Source organism: Danio aesculapii, chromosome 7 (assembly GCF_903798145.1).
Source record: "Danio aesculapii chromosome 7, fDanAes4.1, whole genome shotgun sequence".
Classification (NCBI taxonomy): Eukaryota; Metazoa; Chordata; class Actinopteri; order Cypriniformes; family Danionidae; genus Danio; species Danio aesculapii.
Genome location: NC_079441.1, coordinates 55,869,209 through 55,876,618, shown reverse-complemented (window position 1 = coordinate 55,876,618; position 7,410 = coordinate 55,869,209). Strand labels below are relative to the sequence as shown.

Below are 7,410 nucleotides of genomic sequence, written 5' to 3'. Positions count from 1 at the left end.
TCTCTGGCCCACCAAAAAAATATAAAAGATAATTTTAAGCCACTTATTAAGATACGTTTTTAGCCACACGTTTAAAATTATGTGTCAAAAGAAGACAAATGTATAGTAGTCGTCCATATATTTACTCTTTTTATTGAGTAATATAACTTTATTTAACAATTCATATTTTAATAAAGGTTGAAGGTTCCAGATTACCAGTTAACTATTCATAAATTGAGAGTCTTATTAAATTATACTTAAACCGTAATAGTAAAAACAGTGTTATTGAACAGTACTTATTTTAATTTTTACCTTCACAAATTGTCAGTAGCCAGCACATGCTCTATTAGTGAGATTGTTAGTTATAGAAATCAAAACCATCATGTTTTTAGCATTCTGCTATGAGCTTGGTGGAATTATCTTTAAATAGATATTAATAATCTGTTATTGACTTATTAAAGTGAATGCTTGCAAAAAGATTAAATATTTTTATCAGCAGAACTTTGGGTGCAATCACGTGATTCTGGTGACATAAAATTAAGATGGAGAGCAGGATGTAAAAAAAATGAATGGGAGACATAAAGGAAAGTCTGTATTTTTTTAATTTATACTATAATACAAAGGAGAAATAAATAGAAATATTATGAAGAGGACAGTTTTCTACTGAACTGAAATGAACCTGCCATTGACGTAACTACTGTAAGTTACTCACATGAAAAAACTATAGTAAAAACATGTTTTTGAACCATACTATTGTTAATTGCTTGAATTAAAATGTTGTGTGTATATATATATATATATATTTTTTTTTTTTCACGGGAATAATGTTATCTTTCAGACATCATCATCATCCTCATCATGATTATCATTAGTATTATTAATATTATGATTAAATTAGGATTTTTTTCATTTCCTAATATATAATAAATTAATTTTATAATAAATAGCCTTATTATTATTATGATTTATATATGATAGAATACGTGTTAACTTTGGTAAGTGATTTGTTTTAGAATAGGATATGTCATATTCTCAATAATATTAGTAAAGGAAACATAGGCTCTATATGTGGCATTAACATATATTTCAGTTAATATGGAAAGCGAGTGCATATTTTTAGCAAAACTAATATTGGATTTTATTTTAAATGCGTGTGCGTGTAAAACAATATTATTTGCACAAATAAATGATGGGGTTCTCTAAAAAAGTAGTTTCTCCACTCCGTTTAGAACATCATTATGGGCCTTTTACGTTATAACTAACGTGGTTCAAGCGATGGATCTGTGACAGAGAAACTGCGTTTTGGGAAACATTCGTCATAGTTCTTTCCCCAAACAATACATTGTATAATAGTTCAGCGGTGAGTTACGTCGTTGTTTGAGAAACGCACCCCTGGTGTGTTATGAATTGCATGTTTTAAATGACAGCGATGCTACATTTAGTTTTTATTGTACAATATACATTATAACCCAGTACACAGTAAACTAATATTTTTTGAATGGGTTGCCTATTGGCGGCTTAACCGTTAAGCTTAAATAGGCTGAGTATATTTTTTGTTAATATTAAAACACATTAATACAAACTAGCCACCCTTTGATTTTTTTCGTTTCTGTGTATTTTTTATCAAATAAAAAATGCAATGAATTGTTTATTTTGGTTTTCATTTTATTAGGATTAATATAATTATTAGGCCACACAACTTCTACATATAACACTGGCTCTTGCGTTTTTACAGATACAAAGACGTTTTTGGCTCAAATACATTTATGCCTGTTAATTTCAGTGCTGTATTTCAACAGATTTTGCAAAGGCTTCAGCTATTCTACCTGTCAGCTGGTACCTGCCTCAGTTTTGCGACTGTGTGGCGTCTGTATCAAGTGTCTGGATGACAGCGAAAGAGAGTTAGATGAGATCAGACCTCAGATTTGATGTGTGGCCTCACGTCACAGTTTCTTTACTGCAATTTTGCAATAAATTCTCATCTAAATTAAAATTTTTTATTCGATTAAAAGCCGAAATATTGCCAGAGACAAAGCAACTTTCTGTTCAGTGATAACATACGCGCACACACAGGATACAAAAGAAGCTGAACTTCGGAAAAAGTGATCACTGCCGCGATGGTTGCTTTGTTTCTCTGCAGTTGGCTTATTAATGGCGCGGCATTGCTAAATCACTCGTTTTAATAATAAATAAGATTATTTAATAAATAGTAATAAATAAGATTGATAATAAATAAGATTATTTATTATTAAACATTGTAAGATAGTGGTCGCGTGATTTTTAAAATGAGAGTATGCGTTGCGCTTTATGGCTATTAATCTTAACCCGCGACCCACCCATAGTTAAACATCAATAGGTGCGTTAAAGGTGCATGTATAAATTAGTTGTGTTGCCTCCAGATGCTGCCACCTTTGTCAGGCAAAGTTTGCAGATTGCCTCATTAAAGTTTTCAGGTTCTCTTTTTGCATTTGGTTTGAACCCAAAATATTGCCAAACAGGCGCTTTTGCATTACGTTTTAAAATGACTAAATCGTCCGCCAATCTCTTTTTGTAAATTCGACTCCTCTCTTCTCCTCACGTGATAAATGAAATATGATGCATAGCTATGTTCAGATTATAATTATAGTGCAGGCTCTCGTCTTAAGTAAATTATTTAGAATTATATTTTGCATTTAATTCAAATAAATAATTAATAAAAAAATACTTTAAAAAAAACAAGTGGTGGGACGGTGTCACGGTTGAAAAGTGATGCCACCGGTGTTGCGTCTTAAAACCGGTAACACCGTATAGCGTGCTGAGCCTAATTCAGCCTAGCTACATGTGAGAGGCTACTTTTTTTACAGAAGAACCCCATAATTTCTTTGTGCAAATTATATTGTTTTACACAAACACGCATTTAAATAAAATCCAATATTATTTTTGGTTAAAACATGCACTCGTTTTCTATATTTACTGAAATATATGTAAATGGAACATATAGAGACTGCGTTTTCTTTACAAATATTATTGAGAATGACATATCTTATTCTAAAACAAATCACTTACAAAAGCTAACATCTATTCTAATATCATATATAAATCATATGAATAAATAAATACTAGGCGATTTATTATAAAATGAAATTTAATATTTATTATATTTTAGGAAATGAAAAATCTTGCGACCTCAGTTGGCTGACGATGGTTTTGGGAAACGCACCCTAGATCTCTGCACTATATGCCTAGCTTTAATCTCACAATTGTCATAATTTAATTATTTCATATTCTATTTAATTCTATTTCATATTATAAAATATCTAAATATGTGTTCTGAAGGTTGGAATGACTAGAGTGTTAGTAATTAATGATAAAAAGAATTTTCAGTTTTGATTAAACAAACAGTAAACAAATTCTTTCTGAGGCCCCCTTTGCCCCCCGTAGCGCCGGGCCTGATACTCGGCCTATATGCCTAAATCGAAAAAGCACTAAATAATTTATGAATTTATAAATTACACTGATTAATAACTATATATTACATTAAATTACTAAATTAGGCTATCTTATTTTTTATTAACACAAAAGTGATCAATGCCGCGCCACTGACAAGCCAACAGCAGAGAAACAAAGCAACCACCGTGGCACCTGCAGTGATCGGCTGTTCTTTTTGCACTTAATTATTATGCGTTTAATGTAAAAAAAGAATCAATAATAAATAGGCTTACAAGAGTGTCCTAGCTGTGCGTGTGAAAACATTAAGTGAACATGCAGTGTTTGTGGAAAACATCTTTGCGAGGGAACTTTGCTGAGGTAACGCAAAAAACTTAAAAATATATTTTCCTTCCACCCAGTTTTTTTCTCACACCCATTTTTATGAAGGCAAAATGGCTAATTAGATGATTACAATAGAGAGTCGGCTGATTGACTGTTTACACCAGTTAATAAGATGTTTTATTGATCGGATTGCATGTCATTTATAGATAAAATTATAATGCATAGGATCAGGAAATTGCACGTGAAAAAAGATCATGCAAAATGTTTTTATAGAATAAATGTATACATTTAAACTATTATAATTTATATTTAAAATGTACTATTATTTTTAGAGCGTATTAACACGAATGGCAGGTGTTCTTGATCGAAAAGCAGCAAAACTGTTGAATGCTGAGCTTGTGTCAGGCTGATGGTACGGAGTGACTTTCTGAGCATGTTGTTGAGTGATGCTTGGCTATCCAGCTGACAATTGGCAACTATGTAACATCATAATTAGAAATGCATGTTACTTTGTATAAACGTATCCATGTACTGTATGATGTGAGTCTAGTTACCAGCGTGAAAAACAGGTAGGAATAGAAACGTTTTATTACGTGTTTGAGGCCATACTATTTACTTTGACTTCAAAAGTGCAGTCAGTAGGCTACTTCAACTTTTACCAGAGTCGTTTTAAGCATCAGTATCACTTCATCTTGAGTAGGATGTGTGTACTTTCGCCATCTCTGTCCACTTCTTAAAAATAAATAATACATTAAAAAGTATGGTTCAATCAACTGTAATGTGTCCTTATACAAAAACGTGTGTGTCATGCAGTTAAAATAGCATTTATTATTGGAATGTCACGTTAATTTAAAAACAAGACTTTCTTAAAATAACACATCAGAAAACACATGTGACCGTAAGGATGCGCACTATATCAACTAAAACAGAATTTTTCTTTGTTATTGCAGTTGCAGCCAAAATGTGCGACACAACAGCCACATCATTTACAGGGCCGTGAGAGACCACCTGTACGGTCTGGCGGTGGCAGACGCAGAGCTGAAAACACTAATCTGATGCTTTTTTGTTGTTGTTGTTGTTGTGTTAATGTTAACTTGACCAATGCATGTTTTGTCATTACTTTTGTCTGCTGTACTATTTTGAGAGCAAATATTAGCCTAATAATTAATATTTTTATATTTATATAACAAAATGTTTAATTTATGAATTATGTAAAAATGTTCTAAAACGTTTATAAAGGTCTTTCTCAGAAACAAATTTCGACTTAAAATTGACTTATTTTCGACGACATGAAAAAGACGTCTTTTCATCTTTCACTTTTCCACCTGTTTTCCACATTGTTTGGACGTCTGACAATGTCGTCTTTTCGACGACATGAAAAAGACGTCTTTTCATCTTTCACTTTTCCACTTGTTTTCCACGTTGTTTGGACGTCTTACAATTACGTCTTTTCGACGACATGAAAAAGACGTCTTTTCACCTTTCACTTTTCCACCTGTTTTCCACGTTGTTTGGACGTCTTACAATTACGTCTTTTCGACGACGTAAAAAAGACGTCGTTTCGTCTTTCACTTTCCCACCTGTTTTCCACGTAGTTTGGACGTCTGACAATGTCGTCTTTTCAACGTCTTTTCGACGACTTTTTGCTGGGTGGGAGTTGTTTGTGTTACTTGCGACGTTGTGTCACTTGCGTTTTGATGACCAGTCACACTCGTCAGCTGGTTGAGGAAAACTCCGGCGAAGCCGATTGGTTGCAGCATGTTGACGTGGCGGGGATGTCCCGGTGACGGAGAGTTTGATGTCAGCACGCGGGAAGTTTGTTGAATGGGAATTCCTCCAGTGACTGCTCCGGCAGAATTACGAGATTTAGGAAGTAAGAGTTCAGAGAAGTTGAATGACTGACCCTACTGCTGGTTGGGGCTGCGTCCGTGTGTTCATGGGAAAGCGGTTATACGAGCCGAACAGGGTCAGACTGAGTTCATGCGAGTCGCAAACGTACACAGAAGCAGCTTGAGCTCCTGTGAACGGGTTGTCGTTGCCTTAGTGATATAAACGGCGGACAGACGCAGGCTTTACACGGGTAGTTCTTCCAAGAGCGATGTCCAGCAGGCGTATTGTAAAGACGGGAAGCGTGCAACGCAAAATTTGTGCGTAGAAACCCCCCAGCACGCATTTTTTGGTCTAAAAGACGTCTAAACATAGCCTAGACGTCTAGGCTAAATCACGGCTAAATTTGGGCTGTCAGTGAAAATCTAATAGACGTCTAAGCATAGCCCAAGTTTAGACGGCTACATATATACGTCTATTAGACGGTGAAATTTGGTCTAGGCTAAATTTGGGCTGTCAGTGAAAATCTAATAGACGTCTAAGCATAGCCCAAGTTTAGACGGCTACATATTTACGTCTATTAGACGGTGAAATTTGGTCTAGGCTAAATCACGGCTAAATTTGGGCTGTCAGTGAAAATCTAATAGACGTCTAACCATAGCCCAAGATTAGACTAGATGTGATTTAGACGCCTTTTCAACGGCTACATATATACGTCTAAAAGCCGGTGAATTTTGGTCTAGGCTAAATAATGGTTAAATTTGTACAAAGTACAGCCCAAGTTAAAGTACAGCCCAAGCATAAACAAGTCATCAAAATTTCAGCTAATGAATGATTATGTTTGTACATTTAATAAACAGCAAAAAAACACATATACATATAAACATTTTTGATCAACAGGTTCTCAAAAATGCAATCCATTCAAACTAATTAAACAAAGCTTTTATTAATGAAAGCAACATTAACAATATTAAAAACAATAAACAATACAAAATAAATATATATAAAAATGTCAAAGTTATGACAAAACAAATAAGATAAAAACTATTTTTTTTCCCTGTTGAACACAGAAGAAGATATTTTGAAAAAAGCTGAAAACCTGTAAAAAACATACCATGGAAGTACAGGTTACATACCAATGGTTACAGGTATTCAGTTTTCTTCAAAATATCTTGTTCAACAGAATAAAGTAACTCAAAGGCTGTTATTTTTGCTTTATATGCACTCAAAATTATTCTTGTAGCTTAAAAATATTCTGATTGAACAACTGAAAGCATGTGGTCTGTTTTGAGGATGTTTTAGGTATTTATTTGGACTTTAAACAAGTTGGGACCATTGCTGTCTATAGAGAATGAGAGCTCTCAGATTTCACCTGAAGTATCTTAATTTGTACTTCGAAGACAAATCAATGTTTAATACGACATCAATTATTAAACGTTTTCATTTCTGGTTAAAAAAACCCTTTAAGTGTACATGAACCCAAAAAGTCCATCCAATCTATATGTGACATTCAGCAGGTTCAAAACTTCTACACCCACATCTGTAGGTCTGTCCCCAGGACCAGCATCCTCAGCCCAAACGATAAAGATCTCCACTGTTGTGTGTGCATTTTGAGATTCAGCCACTTTCAGTCCTGCAGAAAAAGGAGAGAAAATACTGAGATGTGTTCTAAACTCAGTCCTGTGACTGTGAGATTTACAAATACATTTATGAAAGGAGGGTGGGTTGACACACTTACCACATATTCCTTTAAGTCTTCATTGAGGTAGATGCACAGACTCTTTAAATGAGGTAGGTCTTCAGGACACAATCACGCTTGATGGTTACGCATTAAGACTAGAAGAAAAAAAAAAA

The 7,410-nt window shown here is 34.1% G+C and overlaps 1 long non-coding RNA gene across 2 annotated transcripts in view; it reads left to right on the top strand.

Annotated features, from left to right (window-relative positions):
• Positions 1-4,822, top strand: part of LOC130232973 (uncharacterized) — a 7,140-nt gene extending 2,318 nt beyond the window's left edge. For both annotated transcript variants that reach the window (XR_008838151.1, XR_008838152.1), the window contains exon 5: positions 4,680-4,822. This is a non-coding gene — a long non-coding RNA (uncharacterized LOC130232973). The remainder of the gene's footprint in view (positions 1-4,679) is intronic.
• The last annotated feature ends 2,588 nt before the right edge of the window (positions 4,823-7,410 follow it).